The sequence below is a fragment of the Heterodontus francisci genome, chromosome 7 (assembly GCF_036365525.1).
Source record: "Heterodontus francisci isolate sHetFra1 chromosome 7, sHetFra1.hap1, whole genome shotgun sequence".
Classification (NCBI taxonomy): domain Eukaryota; kingdom Metazoa; phylum Chordata; class Chondrichthyes; order Heterodontiformes; family Heterodontidae; genus Heterodontus; species Heterodontus francisci.
The window spans coordinates 62,989,573-63,008,988 of record NC_090377.1 but is presented as its reverse complement, the minus strand read 5'-3'; positions in this window follow the sequence as shown (position 1 = coordinate 63,008,988).

The following is a 19,416-nucleotide window of genomic DNA, read 5'->3' as shown; positions in this document are numbered from 1 at the left end:
ATTTGAAGACAAAAGAGAGGAAGGTCTCTCCCTGTCTCTCTCTCCAGCAAAGTCCCAGGGACCCATGGTAGCAGCTTCAGCCTCAAGACAAAACACTGCTTCAGCCTTCTGGTACCAGAGAAGGAAGTTGGTAATAGGGCACTGGGCCCCAGTGAGAACTCCAAGGCTTCAACCTTGATCAAGGACATTTCTACCCAGTAAATGAATTCTCTTTATTAAGAATTCTACTTCAACACGCCCCCCCCTCCAATTCTTTCCTCCCCTCTTTATCTATTTGTGTGTGTATTTCTCTCATATGCATGCTAGTGTGGTTGCGTCACGTATTTTGGTAATTTTAACTCAGTTAGAGTGATAAGGCTAATTAACTTACATCTTTCTTCTTTAAACATTAAGAAAACCTGTCTGATTGGTTCATTTGCAATTACAATTAGAGTACAGTGAGCAAAAGGCTCACTGAGGGGGTAAGCTAAAATCATTATATTTTCAAAGATAAACCCTGTTATGGCAAAACCAGGAAAGGAGCAAGAGGGAAACTTGAGACCCCTTCCTCACCCAGTCGTAACAATTTATTGTCCTGCTGGGACCTTACCTGCCAAGAATGAGGCATATTAATTTCGCCACATGGACATTAAATTTCAAATTGTTGTTGCGAAGAGAAGGCCTGTTACAAGGGCTGCCAGACACTTGGCTGGAATACATTTACATACCGATAGGGACAAGAGAGGTTACTCCCCTTATCCATTTAACCCACAATGAAGGCAGGGAAGTGCATTCCAGGCCCTGCAAAGATGATACAATCCACAGAGCCAAGACGTGGTCAGACCAGCTAGTCACATGACTAACCTGCTTGGCAACCTGGGGTTTTCTGAATGGTACAAACAGTTTGAATTCAGAGTGTCTGTTTGCTCCTGGACTGAAAAGGCCTCTCCTGGCTGGCTTGCCACAGCCTCTCCTGTCTGCCTGCTCCCATCTCTTTTTCATGGAACTCCAAATCCACTGAAAACACATGAACCCCAAGAGAGAAAAGTCTCCTACAGCGAACAAGGTTTAGGAAGAATACTGGGCCCCAATGAAAAACAAGAACTGCCTACAATCAAGGACTCAACAGTGAGCTTGAAGTTCCATAACAAAAACCCACTTCAGATATTGCCTCAAACTTTTCTATTTTATTTCTTCTGCTCTTTTCTGTCTCTATTTGCATGTTTATATCGCATATGCATGCTAGCGTGGACGCGTTGTGCATCCGTTTGCGTTAACCGAATTAGAGTTTAAGTTTAATAAATTTCAACTTTTCTTCTTTAAACCTAAGAAAACCTGTTTGTGCTGGTTTCTTTGCCTTATAATTGGAAAGTGGTGAACAAGGATTCACCAAGGGGGAGCTAAAAACATGGTGTTTCAAAAATTAAAACCTGTGTACGATAAGATCAGGTGAAGGCTGAGAGGGACCAGTCGACCCTTTTCTCACCTGGTCGTAACACTATTCACACATAAAATGTTATGTTTTCTAGTTTTCAGAATGGCATTTAGAGATTATCATCCAGTGACTGTCCAAAATATGGTATATGTTCCAGTTTAGAATTTATTTGCATAGTTATTAATGAACACAATCCCTGTACATCAGAATATGTTACTTTAGCCCTGGCTTCATGTATTTCTTTTTATAATACATTCCCTGCAGGCATAAACTGGGAAATGAAAACCTTGTGTTTGACAGGCCCTTTATATTTCACTATGCCACCTGCTTAACTTGAACCACAGCATCCTATCAAACAATCATCTGAATTCTCTTCCACTTAGTCTTACTGTAATAACCCAGTATGCTATGTGGTTTACACCATGGGAACTTGTTTGATGATTGTATTTTTATCATAAATCACAGAACTAGAGCAGTATCCTACCTTAAATTTATCAGCAGCAACATTGTTTATTCAAGTTTCTGTTCCAGCATCAAGTTAATCTTCCATTTCTGTATTAACTCACTGTAACAGCAATACATTACAGGACCTACTCATTACCAGGTTACCAATAATTATATGGTCCCCTTTTACTCATTAGACTCTAGGCTAGTTGGCAAACATTAACCTAGGCAGTCAGTTACTAATTATTCAATGCAGGTGTCCAAAGCAATGCAACTTACTATACCATCTAAGAGTCATAGTGGATTCTATGTCAAATCATCCCCACTATCTTGATGTCTGACACAAAATCAAACCCCGAGCAACTGTTTCTGTCATTGCATGTCAAGTTTTGTAACCTTTTTCAGCTGGGCAGTTGCAGAGCTTTGTGAATGCTGACCAATGTAACAGGCAATGTTGCAGACTGATATTTATCTAAGTATCTGTCATAGCCTGCTTCCTTAGGTTTTGAAATTTGTCTAACCATTTGTTGTGTTCCTGTTACATCTGTAAGTTTGGTCCATTGGGAGGTGTTGGGCTCATGCAAGGCCTTTTCTTTGGCTGGGTTAATTGTTAGTCTTTTACACTCCCTGATTAGTAGCTGCAGACAGCTGTTGAAGAACAGTCCTTGACTATTATATTGAAATAAAACAAAAGCTTCCTTTTTAGTGATTTAAATAGGTTCCCTTGTAAATATCCATCCAAAATGAAAAAATACACTTTTTTGTTTTGTTTGTATATTGAAGGAACTGAGAATGACTACTGTTGATCTTTGGGGAACATCCTCTGCATATGCAAGATACTTAAGTGCAAATGTGATTACATAACCCAAGAGATCACCAACAACTCATGCAAAGAAACAAGATTACAACCAGCATTTTTCACCATTAAATGAGTTTTTTTTAAACTGTGTTGTTACCACCAGGTGAGAAAGAGGTCTAGGGTTCCCTTTCAGCCGTCACCTGGTCTTACTGTAACAGGGTTTTATTTTTAAACACACTGTGCTTTTAGCTCCCCCTTGGTGAATCCTTGTTCACCGCTTTCCAATTATAAGGCAAAGAAACTAGCATAAACAGGCTTTCTTAGGTTTAAAGAAGAAAAGTTGAAATTTATTCAATTTAAACTTAAACTCTAATTCAGTTGACACCTATGGATACACAACGCGCACACGCTAGCATGCATATGCGATACACGCATGCAAAGAGAGACAAAAAAGAGCAGATGAAAAATAAAGTGGAAAGGTTTGAGGCAATATCTGAAGAGTTGTTCCAGTTCTTCAAGCTCCCTGTAGAATCCTTGATTGTAGGTAGATCTTGCTTTTCGTTGGGGCCCAGTATTCTTCTTAAACCTTGTTCACTGTTGGAGACTTTTCTCTTTTGGGTTCATGTGTCTTCAGTGGGTTTTGGAGTTCCATGAGAAAGAGATGGGAGTAGACAGGAGAGGCTGTGGTGAGCCAGCCAGGAGAGGTCTTTTCAATCCAGGAGCAAACAGCTTTCTGAGTTCAAACTGTACAATTCAGAAAAAAAAAACAGACTGCCAAGCAGGTTAGTCATGTGATTAACTGGTTTGACCATGTCTGTTGTGGATTGTATTGGAGCAGGTGATAGTTCCTTTGTTCCAAGCAATCAATATGCAAAAATATCTATCCAGCCAGGGGCCTGGCAACTCCTTGTCACGGGCCTTTCCTTCTTCCCAGCAACAATTTGAAATTTAATGTCCATGTGGCGAAATTAATGTGCCTCATTCTTGGCAGGTGAGGGTCTGCATGACAGTGTGCAGATGCTCTACAATCACAACTTTTTTCAATGTTAATTTCACTAACGTTTTTCACTTTTACAATCAGGTTGGAAGATTCCGATGTTGCAATGCTCACAAACACCAGACAAATTAGAAACCCTCTATCATTTCCAAGCATCATGTACTAAAACAAACTACATCAGAAATCGCTTAAACTTTGATTTTTGCAATATTTAAAAATAAGCACAGGTGACAACGGATGGCAAGTGCATCCACACTTCCCCCATTACTTATTCTGATATTCCCACAACAATTCCAATAGGCTGCAGTATCTTTTGTGGTGCAAAGCTGAGTTTTCCTCGTGGTAGTGGTATTCTGGTGGAACAGGACTTCTAGTCCTCCTCTCTGATATTGCTGCAACCCTAAACCATTTTCTTGGGTCAGTGTTCATTACTCATGCATGGTGCACTCCCAGCAGCAATTTTGCAGCTGAAAGGGGAGTTGGCCTGTGCTGCCAAGGAATCTCCAAAAGTGTTGTAGTGGGGTCACTGAGCAAAGGAGGTGGTGAGATAGAGGCCTACATAGGTAAGTGAATAAGGGCAATAATGGAAGGAGAGGCGGCCTCTACGAGAGCTCCTCTTCCATCTCCAGGATCCAGTATCAGCCTCCATCAGCTGCTGTTTTTTTTCATGTTTGTACTTGCGGCTGTTCAACTTTCAGTCCATTAACACCCTATCTGTACTAATGCTTTGTCTTTCAACACACCATTAACATATTGTTTGCCTTTGCTCCATGACCTTCTGGTCAGCTATTCTGTGACCTTGTCCTATTTACACCTTCTCCTTTGTTATCTCTTGCCCCACCCCCACTTTACTTGCTTATAACCTTTTACATTTCTAATATTTGCTAGTTCTGAAGAAGGGTCACTGACCTGAAACGTTAACTCTGCTTCTCTCTCCACAGATACTGCCAGACCTGCTGAGTATTTCCAGCATTTCTTGTTTTTATTTCAGATTTCCAGCATCCGCAGTATTTTGCTTTTATTATCCATCAGCTACTGTTCTGTTTTATACTAGTATAATTTAGTTGAGTTTTTTAGGGCAAAAAATGGCAGAATATAGAACTTATGACATCATCCTGGCCTAAACCCATCATCTGCATGGCCACTGGGGCTATCAGATCTACACCCTCCCTCACATCCAGCAGAATTTACAGCATATCTTGTGTAAACATAGTGTGTAAACCCTGAAAATCCAGTCCGAGTCCCATATTCTAATCACTCCCTCCTTCAACAGATCTGTGGAGTTTATGCCCTGCTGAACTATAGCAATTTTAGGATCTGTATCTTTTTTATTGAAGACGATAAAATGATTTTAACCTTCAGTGGTGATGGTAAACAGAGGGAAATGGATTGGCCACTCACTATACACCCTGCTTAATTGTGCTTTTCATTGACCATTCACCACCACTGCCAAAAGTTAAAATCAGCTGGTATGGAAATATGGAAGACTTATTTTAGGTGTCATCCTTTTCTTCCTTTGTCAACTCACTGGAGCCTTTATTATTTATTTAGAAATATGCTTATTGAAGATTATAGAATCATAGGATGCTGACAGCACAGAAGAAGGCCCTGTCCACAAAAGTACTGTACAAGCCTTTCAAGGTTATGCTAAGCATTTGCAATGCACTTATTAGCCTACAATTAGAATATTAGGGTATATTTTATGAATTTTGAATTCTATTGGGATGAAAATCTTTCACGGCCCTCTGAGTTCCACAGCTGATTTCCAAATAGGTGAAGCTACGTGTCAAGTGTGCAAATTCAAAAAGTATGTCACATTGTGTTTAATCCTGGTTGTCATACCAAAAAAATCATATAAATGCATTGGAAAGAGTGCAGAGAAAAACAACCAGACTGATCCCAAATGTAGAGTGGAATGACTATGAAGAAAGACCAGATTTACTCAATCTCAAGAAAGAAGGGAGTTAAAGGGGACCTCACTGACGTATGTAAGATATTAAATGCTGCAGAGAGTCAGTGAACATTTATTCAAAGCAAGTGAGCAAAGTAGACCATGGGGATAGAAATCTAAATTAGAGTTCACCTAAAGACAATAATAATATTAGAAACAAACTCTCGACTGGAAGAGTGAAAAGTTTTCGCAATGTCAGGCGGAAAATAAAACGTGAAGAAAATCGAAGTGCAGTTGGATGCTATTATAGGAGATACAGGGGCACTAGATGGATGAACGTCAATGGCTTTAAGTATCCCTTTCTTGTCCTTGACTTTTCTTATGTTCCAATATACAAAACCAATTCCTGTTGGTTCCAATGACATACACTTCCAAGCATTACATTTGTATCCAAATCCAAGAAAAATAAATCCCTGTTATCTATTTTTTAATGCTCAGTATGCTGGATATGGTCAACCCATGATAAAATTCCTCATTCACAACAGCAGCACAATGCAGGAGCCTAAATCACTGTTGTGTAAAATAGATTTGTATTCAGTGCTATTCATTTCAGTTTTTGTAACTGAATTGCTGAATAAATTATTAAATAGGCTTAGATACAAAGATTTGCAAATTACTGATTTTTAACAAAATTTTAAAGAACTCCTGATTCAAATAAAACATTTCCTGGCAAAGTGTACTTGAAAGGACAATGCTGGATAACAACAGTCAACAAATTAAGTTCATATAACTGAAAGATATATTAGATTATTTTGCTTCATAATTGTCAGATCTTATTAAAGATGTTATTGTTAATGGGATGATTTGAGCACAGTTAGTCACCATTAGATGGCGTTGGATATGCGTTTTGAAGTTGCACGAGAGAAATGAATGGTACGCTGCTCTTATATATTACCATGGGCAGAACAGAACGACCCAATTGGCTGATTTTTCTGTATGATTTATTATGGATTTGCTAAAGGAATGCAAGTTGTTTCCTGCTCTATAACCTTTCTTCAAACTGTTCAAGCTGTTACTTTTGTCTCAGGAATACAATCATCAACATTCACTTTAGCGGTAAGTCCCACTTTTGCTGTCCCATCCATCAAGTGACTGCATGAGCAGATCCAGAGACTCCATCCAATACCCCAAAATGTAGTGACCTTCATGGTTATGCTGTGACTGACATTCTCCTATGGGTCTGACCTCCACCAGTACTTGTAGTCTCCATCCAAATACAATCTCTGAGCTTGCTTCTGGGACCAACTTTTGTCAGTATTTCTGTCTATGTTGATCGTTTATCAATTAGTGGCTATTTTCTGGAGAGCAGAATGGTAATAAGTCATTTATTTCATGATATTTTCCGACAAAATAGTCACTAAATTATAAAAAGTATTTAACTCTAGAAGGCAGTTTGAAACATATCAATGAGATACAGCACCAAATAAATGTAGGTGTTATTATATATTTACTTATTGCTATTTTTCCACAATAACATTCTTTATTCCAAATGATACAAGTAAAATAATGTCAAACTTACTGATTTTCACAGCCTATTCACCATAACTCATCAAAGACTTTGCTTAAGAATGGGAAGCCAATAAAGCAAAGGTCTTGGTGATTAGTAGCAGAATTTCTCCCCAATGCAATTGTGTAATTACTGGCAATTTGTTAGATGATAACTGGTCCACCATTCAAATTACTTGCAATTCCAATTTTCACCTTGTTTTTGACATTGGTAAAATTGTATCTATCACCAACCTAAAGAAAACAAAAAGACTATTTTAAAAATAGGTTTTGTATTGTGCACAAGCACAGTAAATGTTACAACACTGCATGTGGCAGGTGCTTGTTGTCTATAAAATGATGCAGCTCAGTTGCATAAAAATTTTGTCTAACCTTGGGAATTAAGTAGGAATATTTTATGACCAGTTACCATCTGCCCAGGGGAATATTTTTCCTCATATGAGCAGCTTACTGTGTGTTGTTTTAATCAAACTCAGGCACAGAGTAACAAACAAATGAATTTTAGCTCACAAAAATTCCCACTCTCTGTGGCCTCTGCATTCTAGGACTGCTTCAGTAACTGCTTTGTAGGCCCATTTTATCTTCAAGTGTGAGTCCCACTCTAGCCAGGAGTCACATCAAACGAGGCCACTTTCCTTATTCTGTTTCAAGTTAATTACCAATAGAAATATACATCTTGTAAATTTTTCTTCCATAATTGTTAAAGAAGTCACAACAGTGAGTATTCTAAACCTGCTAATCTTTCTTTAGATGATTTTTCTCTTCCAGTAGTACATAAAATGCACTTTATAATGGTCACATCAGCATCCCTTCCTTGTTCTGCTTACTAGTTCTTCAGTAATTTAGCTTAAACTTTGACTGTTGCAGGCTTCTTGGGTGATCAACTAACCAGCAATATCAACCTTCTATATGAATTCATCAACATTAAATTTTCATAATGAAAAAGCCCCACGATCTGAGAGTCATTGGTGAGGAGAATAGCTTTCTGAATAATTCATCTCAATGTTGCGAAGCTGAACTGTGAATCAGTGAGCGCTGGAAATCATCCTGCAGGGAATCATTATTTGTCTCCATATCCTCAGCCTGCCCCTGGGACATTCAGACCCTCTGATGGTGTGAGTCTGAGGGCATGTCTTAGCACTAGATTTTCACAGGTATCTGTGCACTGTGCCACCCAATTTCGACACCTCCCTTTCGAGCTCAGAAATCTCCCTGCCAGCCCCCGAACAATCTGATTTTATTCAATTTCATATTCTTAGGTTTTGAGCCCATAAATTTCCTTGTGCAGGCTGGTACGCATCCACTCACTCAGCTTGCCAGCTATCACTTCCGTGCCAGTTGCTGACTGAAGCTCAGGAGCTGGAATTGCTGGTTTAGGGAGTCCTGACCCCAGCCACATTCATTATCCATCATTTTCTTTGGAAGAGGCCAGCAGAAGGCATTCAGGAAATTCCCAGAAGTGGCACAACTAGGTCTCCCTTACTTTCCTTGGGGGTTCTACCAGTCTCCTGCTAGAGTTACCATGGGAGACCGGCAGATCCCAGACAGAATTTCAGGGTCAATATGTTTTCCTGGCAGAATGTATAGTAACAATTATAGATACAAGAGAATAAATCAGAAATTTGATAAGTGGACAAAAATATGCCCTCAGAATTTCCTCAAGAACTCTCCAGTCATTCAGGGATTCCAGTCTGAAAACTTTGGCATTTGGAACTTGCTTTACTCTTTACCTTTTTTTTTATTTATTCATGGGATGTGGGCATCGCTGGCTAAGCCAGCATTTATTGCCCATCCCTAATTGCCCTTGAGAAGGTGGTGGTGAGCTGCCTTCTTGAACCACTGCAGTCCTTGTGAGGTAGGTACACCCACAGTGCTGTTAGGAAGGGAGTTCCAGGATTTTGACCCAGCGACAGTGAAGAAACATCAATATAGTTCCAAGTCAGGATGGTGTGTGACTTGGACGGGAACTTGCAGGTGGTGATGTTCCCATGCATCTGCTGCTCTTGTCCTTCGAGGTGGTAGAGCTCGCGGGTTTGGAAGGTGCTGTCTAAGGAGCCTTGGTGCGTTGCTGCAGTGCATCTTGTAGATGGTACACACTACTGCCACTGTGCGTCGGTGGTGGAGGGAGTGAATGTTTGTGGATGGTGTGCCAATCAAGCGGGCTGTTTTGTCCTGGATGGTGTTGAGCTTCTTGAGTGTTGTTGGAGCTGCACCCATCCAGGCAAGTGGAGAGTATTCCATCACACTCCTGACTTGTGCCTTGTAGATGGTGGATAGGCTTTGGGGAGTCAGGAGATGAGTTACTCACCGCAGGATTCCTAGCCTCTGACCTGCTCTTGTAGCCATGGTATTTATATAGCTACTCCAGTTCAGTTTCTGGTCAATGGTAGCCCCTAGGATGTTGATTGTGGGGGATTCAGCGATGGTAAAGCCATTGAATGTCAAGGGGAGATGGTTAGATTCTCTCTTGTTGGAGATGGTCATTGCCTGGCACTTGTGTGGCGCAAATGTTACTTGCCACTTATCAGCCCAAGCCTGGATATTGTCCAAGTCTTGCTGCATTTCTACACGGACTGCTTCAGTATGTGAGGAGTCGCGAATGGTGCTGAACATTGTGCAATCATCAGCGAACAACCCCACTTCTGACCTTATGATTGAAGGAAGGTCATTGACGAAGCAGCTGAAGATGGTTGGCCCCAGGACACTACCCTGAGGAACTCCTGCAGTGCAGCTCAGATGATTGACCTCCAACAACCACAACCATCTTCCTTTGCGCTAGGTATGACTCCAACCAGCAGAGTGTTTTCCCCCTGATTCCCATGGACTCCAGTTTTGCTAGGGCTCTTTGATGCCATACTTGATGTCAAGGGCAGTCACTCTCACCTCACCTCACCTCACCTCACCTCTTGAGTTCAGCTCTTTTGTCCATGTTTGAACCAAGGCTGTAATGAGGTCAGGAGCTGAGTGGCCCTGGTGGAACCCAAACTGAGCATCACTGAGCAGGTTATTGCTAAGCAAGTGCCGCTTGATGGCACTGTTGATGACACCTTCCATCACTTTACTGATGATTGAGAGTAGGCTGATGGGGCGGTAGTTGGCCGGGTTGGACTTGTCCTGCTTTTTGTGTACAGGACATACCTGGGCAATTTTCCACATTGCCGGGTAGATGCCAGTGTCATAGCAATACTGGAACAGCTTGGCTAGGGGTGCGGCAAGTTCTGGAACACAGGTCTTCAGTATTATTGCTGGAATATTGTCAGGACCCATATTCTTTGCAGTATCCAGTGCCTTCAGTCGTTTCTTGATATCACGCGGAGTGAATCGAATTGGCTGAAGTCTGACATCTGTAATGTCCGGAGTCGATGTTGAGGACTCCCAGGGCAACTCCCTCCCTACTGTAGACCACTGTGCCGCTACCTCTGCTGGGTCTGTCCTGCCGGTGGGTCAGGACATACCCAGGGATAGTGATTGCAGTGTCTGGGACATTGTCTGTAAGGTATGATTCCGTGAGTATGACTATGTCAGACTGTTGCTTGACTAGTCTGTGGGACAGCTCTCCCAACTTTGGCACAAGCCCCCAGATGTTAGTAAGGAGGACCTTGCAGGGTCAACAGGGCTGGGTTTGTTGTTGTCGTTCCCGGTGCCGAGGTCGATGACCGGTGGTCCGTCCGGTTTTGTTCCTTTTTATTGATTTCGTAGCAGTTAGGTACAACTGAGTGGCTTGCTAGGCCATTTCAGAGGGCATGTAAGAGTTAACCACATTGCTGTGGGTCTGGAGTCACATGTAGGCCAGGCCAGCTAAGGACAGCAGATCCCTAAAGGACATTAGTGAACCAGATTGGTTTTTACAACAAACAACAATGGTTTTATGGACATCATTAGACTAGCTTTTAATTCCAGATTTTTATTAATTAAATTCAAATTCCACCTTCTGCTGTGGTGGGATTTGAACCCATGTCCCCAGAGAAATACCCTGGGTTTCTGGGTTACTAGTCCAGTGATAATACCACTATGCCACTGCCTCCCCGCTATGGTTCAACATCATCCTTGTTCCCTAACTCTCAAATGAGGCAAAGTGCAAAGAATCTGGAATATTGGGATACTCTTCTGACTGGTACCTCCAACAGGGAATCTCGCCTGTGGAATCAGAATATTGGAAATTCATGTGCACACTGCACATCATTTCACAATAATGTAAACGCACATCTGAAATTCCTATATTGGGTCCCAGCTAACAATACTCAACACCATGAGCATAAAGACGAAGCATGATTCTTCCTCTATCATATTTAATTGTTTGTAGTTTTCCTTTTAATATCAATGTGTTCCTTTCTCTTATGTTTAACTCTTTTATAGCGATTTCAACCTATCTTATCCAATTAATGGGCCAAATATATAAATTTGATCACATAAGTTTCAGTTGACTCTCAAGTGGAAACAGGGCTAAAAATGAATCTAAAGTTCCTAATTTACTGATTGACAAACCTGACTTAAATTTTTGATGTATTGGAAGGCATGGCTATTCACTGAAGATTTAGATTCTATCAGTAACGGCACATTGGAGTTATGTTATTTTAGCAGGAGCCAGGGGCAAAGATGATCAACACTCCAGTCGCCTTCACTGTATCTGACCCAATAATAGAAATAAGAGAAATATTTTTATTGTTCAATCCATCCAGTTTTATCCAGTGAGCAATAACCTTCTATAGCAAAATAGTGTATACAAGAAGGCAATTAAATTGGAAACAAACTTTTCTCACTTGTGGGATGCAACCAGAAAATAAAGATTCCAATCAGACATGCTCATTAAAACTTATCACTGGATCAGCTCTGGGGCCATTCCTTCCTGTAAGCTTCTGATTAGAGACTCAATAAGCAACCTTTAAAGTCACTAGTGTGTTAAATTTCACAAATGCATAATTCTCAGAAAAGTAATAGTGTATCCATCTTTCTGGTTAAATTGATTTTGGAGTTGATAGTCAGTTACAGACTTCACCTTTCATCCCAGCTTCCTTTTGACCCAGTGACTTAGTGTTTATCACCCTGGCAAGTACCATTATTTCCCCACGTGTGATTGTGATAGGTTTAATGTCCTCTTCACATGAAGAAGTCTCCATCTGACTATCCAGTTATCGCAATAGACAGCTTCAAGCACATGCATGTCTTCACTGATATTTAGTGACACTGGTAAGTAGCTTACTTTCCATTGTCTTTCATCTCTTGACTGAGACCAGCAGGTACAGTTCTATCTGCCTTTAAAATGCACTGTTCTTAGTGCTAAGAATTAACCGCAGCACCTGCTGTAAGTATTTTAAGATTGTATCGTGGAAGAAAATTATGATGATTTAAAATCTATATTGATAAAAATTATGGAAAATCAATATGAATTATGATTGTAAAGAACAGTCCAAAGTTAACATTTGTTTCTGCTTCTACAATGTGTCAAGGATATTTCCAAAAAAAAGTACACACACTTCTATCACTTGTTCTTAGGATGTAGTTCAGCTAACAACCAATAACTGCCAAAGCTTATGGCAGCAGTAAAGTCTTGTGCTATTGTCAGATTCACAAGTTAAATATTCCAGGAGGAATTTATTACTACACAGTGATACATAATGCTTGAAAACCCATACACCAATATTGCTCACAAATTGGCGGCAAGAGAACAAGGGACATGAAGGATGCTTCAGCACAGTAACCTATCCTTCCCTTCCTCCTGGGACTCACTTGGCCAGCTTTCATCCTCATAATTATAATAAATTTGACATTTCATAGATAATATTGATTTCTGTATTTTAGCATTTCACCATAGGTGACAGTCTAGCGTCAAGAATGAAATTTCTATTGATCTCCTGCGCATTAATCTCTCATGTGTATGTGATCATTTTTATAAGACCTTTTACAGCACATAAATCAATATTTCATATTTCCAGCTATGCCAGAGGAGATGTCATATTTGTAAACTGTGTGTTGACACCTGCAATTCCTTCCTATCCAGCTGCAACTATGCCACATCAGTCGATTCAGGGTTAAGAAGGGGCTGCTACAAACAGGTAGAAGGGAGTCAGAAGTTCGGAAATCTATTTAAATAAAACACAAGGAAGTACTTAAAAAAATTGAGGTTGATTTTCCACTGAAGGAAAATTAAATACAAAGTCGTAATCATACTTAATTTTAACTCTGAACAAGGCCCTGTACTCTGCAATGTACCTTTTGAGATCTCACAATGGAAATAAAGAAATAAAGCAAGGCAAAAATAGAAATTACTGTCTTAAAGTTTTTGCGTCAGTGGACATAAATGCTATTGCTATATTCTTTTTAACAACATTTTCTAATGCAATATAATCGCTTCTTCTAAATATAATCAGTTTAGGAACCTACTGCTTGGAGCCTCAATGACAAATACTGTAGTCACAATGAGTTTTGCTCCCTTATGGAGTTATACATTTGAATTGCATCTCAGTGTACTTCATTCAAGTAAATGATGTTAGCAAAGACTGATAAAGGGTTCAGGACATTAAACAGCTGAAATGTTATTTACTTTTGTGAAGTAAAAAAGTATTTTCTTACAAATATTTCTTTGTTACAATTTAAAGTAAAAGTGAGCCAACAGTGAGCAAATGGGTCATTTGTCTAACAATTGAATATTTTGCTCAAAAATTGTGACTAAAATATACCTCTTAGGCTTTTAGAAAAATTATGTATAAGTAAAACCCTTTAACAATCAACTCTTCTAAACGTATGCTTAAAAAAGTGCACACAGAAAATTAAAATACAGCTTGGTTCATTTTATTTCTACTCCACAGACCAAGACATACTCCAGCTTGCCATTTGATCTGTCTCTACGTGGCACCAGACAGTTAAAGAACTGTGAAAATGCAGAGAACAATGGTATACAGAAGATATTGCTTTCAGATCCTATAATAAGATCGTCGTGCCTTTATGTATTTTACAGTCAACCCTGTTAAAGAATAACTAGTCCTTGAATTCCAGTAAGCAAGAAACATTTTGATATGAAAGATTAGCTATTTTGCCTAAAGAATATCCAAGTCTATTTATATTAAAAATTCAACCAATGAGACGAGATATTAACAGGTTCACATTGCTGAAATCAAACATCTGTATTGTTCTGAATGCTCTCCTTTTATTTAATAGACTATTACCCTAGGATGCTGTTGTGGATAAGACAATGAACACTTTCTGTTGGAAGCAATAGCTGCGAACATAGCTGATTATTTTCAATGTGACATTCCAACCAATTATTTTTAAGCCTTTCCAATTAAACCAAAAAAATTCTTTTACAATCCAATTCATAAAATGTTTTTCTAATTGTTTGAAAAAATCCTGTAGGTCACAACTGGGGCACATTTTTTGTAATGTACGTGGCTGCAGAGGACTATTTATTCCCCAAATAAGTATATATTTAAGTGTGGTTATTATGGGTATTGCAACAGATACTCTAAGGATTAATTTCTGGCACAGATGGAGTGCACAGTGAAATTTAATCAAAGTCTATGAGCTTTAGTAAACAGAATACCCGTGTTTAACATATTTTAATATATGATGTATATCTTTTACAGTGTGCTTAATTTCAGTAATTGCAAGGCTGTGAGCATTGTATTTTGTGCAGCAGTTGCCTCCCATGGCTCATAAATGGAAGATGCAGAAGTGAAACAAGTGAACGGGTGGCTTATTCTGTATACTGCACAACACTAAGCAGGTTAGAAAAGTTTCATCGATTAGTAAGATAAATAATGTATTGCGTTTTTCATTATGTGTATATCATAGGTCAAAATGTAGACATATGAACAAATATAACAGTTATTAAAAATTATTTCTGATGAATTATTTCAGTTATCAATTAAAGACGGTTGCATTTATAATGTTCCAAGGAGTCCACAGTTATATTGCAGAAGCTATTTTGTTATTAAAGAAACCATTGTCCATACCATAGACAGCATGGACACAGATACAGAAATGTCTGAAATATCCTTTTTTTTGGTCAGCCATGTCTCTGACAGCAGAAATCTATCATTCAGTTTTAGAGTCTCGAAAACAAACTACTAAGGAATCCATGCAGGTAGAATTTCTCCATAGGGACACACTTCACTTACCTAAATCCAGAAAGCTTAGATACAGCCTGGCAGTTCCAAGGCTTATTGACCCCCAGGTGTGTACATTGGAGATCAACCAGCTGAAATACAGAGTACTAATAAAGGCCCCACAGCTTTTCGAGTTAGATCTACCCTACTTGTTAGGGTATTGGTTTACAGGGTAAACTGGAACCAAGTGGGAAGAATTCTGGCTCGACCTTTAACATCTTTAGGACTACCAATATACATTTATGACTAATGCCTGACTAATGGTTGTGACACACAGGGCAGTGGATACTAAGAGCATGTAGAGGAGGAGGGATAAAGGGAAGAGAGGCAGGAAGGAGCAAAAGTATAATCAAATCGAATAGTTTGAAGGAGCTTTTCAAGGCTGAAGGAAAGTGGCAAAGTAGAGATCGTAAGGAAGCAGTTTGAGAGAGTGGGGACAAAATAACTAAAGCTCAGCTACCAATAGGGTGCAGGTTTATCTTATAGGACAGGAGAATGTTTATTTTCATTCATTTGTTCATGGGATGTGGGCATCTCTGGCTCGGCCAGCATTTATTGCCCATCCCTAATTGCTCGTAGAAGGTGGTGGTGAGCTGCCAACAGTACACCAACAGTGCTGGGAGTTCCAGGATTTTAACCCAGCGACAGTGAAGGAACAGCGATATAGTTCCAAGTCAGGATGGTGTGTGACTTAGAGGGGAACTTGCAGGTGGTGGTGTTCCCAAACATCTGCTGCCCTTGCCCTTCTAGGTAGTCGAGGTCGCGGGTTTGAAAGGTGCTGTCTAAGGAACCTTGGTGAGTTGCTGCACTGCATCTTGTAGATGGTACACACTGCTGCCACTGTGCGTCGGTGGTGGAGGGAGTGAATATTTGTGGATGGGGTGCCAATCAAGTGGGCTGCTTTGTCCTGGATGGTGTCAAGCTCCTTAAGTGTTGTTGGAGCCTACCCATCCAGGCAAGTGGAGAGTATTCCATCACACTCCTGACTTGTGCCTTGTGGATAGGCTTTGGGGAGTCAGGAGGTGAGCTAATTGCCACAGGACTCCGAGCCTCTGACCTGCTCTTGTAGCTATGGTAATTATATGGCTACTCCAGTTCAGTTTCTGGTCAATGGCAGCCCCTAGGATGTTGATAGTTGGGGATTCAGCGATGGTAATACCATTGAATGTCAAGGGGAGAAGGTTAGATTCTCTCTTGTTGGAGATGGTCATTGCCTGGCACTTGTGTGGCGCGAATGTTACTTGCCACTTATCAGCCCAAGCCTGAATATTGTCCAAGTCTTGCTGCATTTCTACACGGACTGCTTCAGTATCTGAGGAGTCACGAATGGTGCTGAACATTGTGCAATCATCAGCGAACATCCCCACTTCTGACCTTATGATTGAAAGAAGGTCATTGATGAAGCAGGTGAAGATGGTTGAGCCTAGGACACTATGCTGAGGAACTCCTGCAGTGATGTCCTAGAGCTCAGATGATTGACCTCCAACAACCACAACCATCTTCCTTTGCGCTAGGTATGACTCCAACCTGCGGAGAGTTTTCCCCCGATTCCCACTGACTTCAGTTTTGCTAGGATTCCTTGATGCCATACTTGGTCAAATGCTGCCCTGATGTCAAGGGCAGTCACTCTCACCTCACCTCTTGAGTTCAGCTCTTTTATCCATGTTTGAACCAAGTCTGTAATGAGGTCAGGAGCTGAGTGGCCCTGGCGGAACCCAAACTGAGCGTCACTGAGCAGGTTATTACTAAGCAAGTGCTGCTTGATGGCACTGTTGATGACTCCTTCCACCACTTTACTGATGATTGAGAGCAGGCTGATGGGGCAGTAATTGGCCGGGTTGGACTTGTCCTGCTTTTTGTGTACAGGACATACCTGGGCAATTTTCCACATTGCCGGTTGGATGCCAATGTTGTAGCTATACTGGAACAGCTTGCCAGAATATTGTCAGGGCCCATAGCCTTTGCAGTATCCAGTGCCTTCAGTCGTTTCTTGATATCATGCGGAGTGAATCGAATTGGCTGAAGTCTGACATTTGTGATGCTGGGGACTTCAGGAGGAGGCCGAGATGGATCATCAACTCGGCACTTCTGGCTGAAGATTGTTGCAAATGCTTCTGCTTTATCTTTTGCACTGATTTGCTGGGCTCCCCCATCATTGAGGATGGGGATATTTGTGGTGCCACCTCCTCCAATTAGTTGTTTTAACTGTCCACCACCATTCACAGCTGGATGTGGCAGGACTGCAGAGCTTAGATCTGATCCGTTGGTTATGGGATCGCTTAGCTCTGTCTATCGCATGCTGCTTACGCAGTTTGGCACGCAAAAAGTCCTGTGTTATAGCTTCACCAGGTTGACACCTCATTTTGAGGTATGCCTGGTGCTGATCTTGGCATGCCCTCCTGCACTTTTCATTGAATCAGGGTTGATCCCCTAGCTTGATGGTAATGGTAGAGTGGGGGATATGCCGGGCCATGAGGTTACAGATTGTGGTTGAGTACAATTCTGCAGCTGTTGATGGCCCACGGTGCCTCATGGATGCCCAGTTTTGCATTGCTACATCTGTTCAAAATCTATCCCATTTAGCACGGTGGTAGTGCCACAGAACACAATGGTGGGTATCATCAATATGAAGGCGGGACTTCGGCTCCACAAGGACTGTGCGGTGATCACTCCTACCAATACTATCATGGACAGATACATCTGCGACAGGCAGATTGCTAAGGATGAGGTCAAGTATGTTTTTCCCTCTTGTTGGTTCCCTCACCACCTGCCGCATCCCCAGTATAGCAGCTATGTCCTTTAGTACTCGGCCAGCTCGGTCAGTAGTGGTGCTACTGAGCCACTCTTGGTGATTGACATTGAAATCCCCCATCCAGAGTACATTCTGTGCCCTTGCCACCCTCAGTGCTTCCTCCAAGTGGTGTTCAGCATGGAGGAGTACTGATTCATCAGCTGGGTTGGGGGGGGGGTGGTGGTGCCGGTAGGTGGTAATCAGCAGGAGGTTTCCTTGTCCATGTTTGACCTGATGCCATGAGACTTCATGGGGTCCAGAGTCGATGTTGAGGACTCCCAGGGCAACTCCCTCCTGACTGTACTACCACTATGCCGCCACCTCTGCTGGGTCTGTCCTGCCGGTGGGACAGGACATACCCGGTGATGGTGATGGCAGTGTCTGTGACATTGTCTGTCCGGTATGATTCTTTGAGTATGTCTATTTCAGGATGTTGCTTGACTAGTCTGTGGGACAGCTCTCCCAATTTTGGCACAAGCTGCCAGATGTTAGTGAGGAGGACTTTGCAGGGTTGACAGGGTTTGTTGTTGTCGTTACCTGTGCCGGGTGGTCCGTCCGGTTTCATTCTTTTTTATTGACCTCATAGCAGTTAGATACAACTGAATGGCTTGCTAGGCCATTTCAGAGTCAACCACATTGCTGTGGGTCTGAAGTCACATGTAGGCCAGACCAGGTGAGGACAGCAGATTTCCTTCCCTCAAGGACATTAGTGAACCAGATGGCTTTTTACAACAATCGACAATGGTTTCATGGCCATTAGACTAGCTTTTTAATTCCAGATTTATTAATTGAATTCAAATTCCACTTTCTGCTGTGGTGGGATTTGAACCCATGTCCCCAGAGCAATATCCTGGGTCTCTGGGTTACTAGTCCAGTGACAATACCACTATGCCACCCCATCCCCAGGGTATAAGAGACTGGAAAGATTTGAAGGTGAGGATGAGAAACTTTGGGTGATATTTTATGTTCTCCCCTGTTGCGAGTTTGGAGGCAGGGAGGGCATTTAATGGGGAGGGCTGTTGGTGAGTGGGGACCCCGCCACCTTCCTGCCTACACCCTGATTAAATCCGTGGCGGGAAGGCCCATGGACAGCCTTCCCGCCCTGCCACCAATTGAGGCCCTTAAGTGGCAATTAATGCTCAGTGAAGGGCCTCTTCCCGCTGCTGTTGTTATTAGCCTAGTGGCAGGTGGGCCTTTCACCATGTGGGGAGGACGTCATGCAAACCCATGCGGGGTTGTTTGTGGTCTCCCGGGGTGGGGGGTGGGGGTTCCCTTGGTCACTTAGTACCTGAGCGAGGGACCCAGCATCGGAAAAAGGGGAGTCCGCTGAGAGACATCCCACTGCCCTTGCTGCCAACCCCCTACACACCCCTCCCCCATGTCCCCCACCTCACAAAACCCCTCCTGCCATC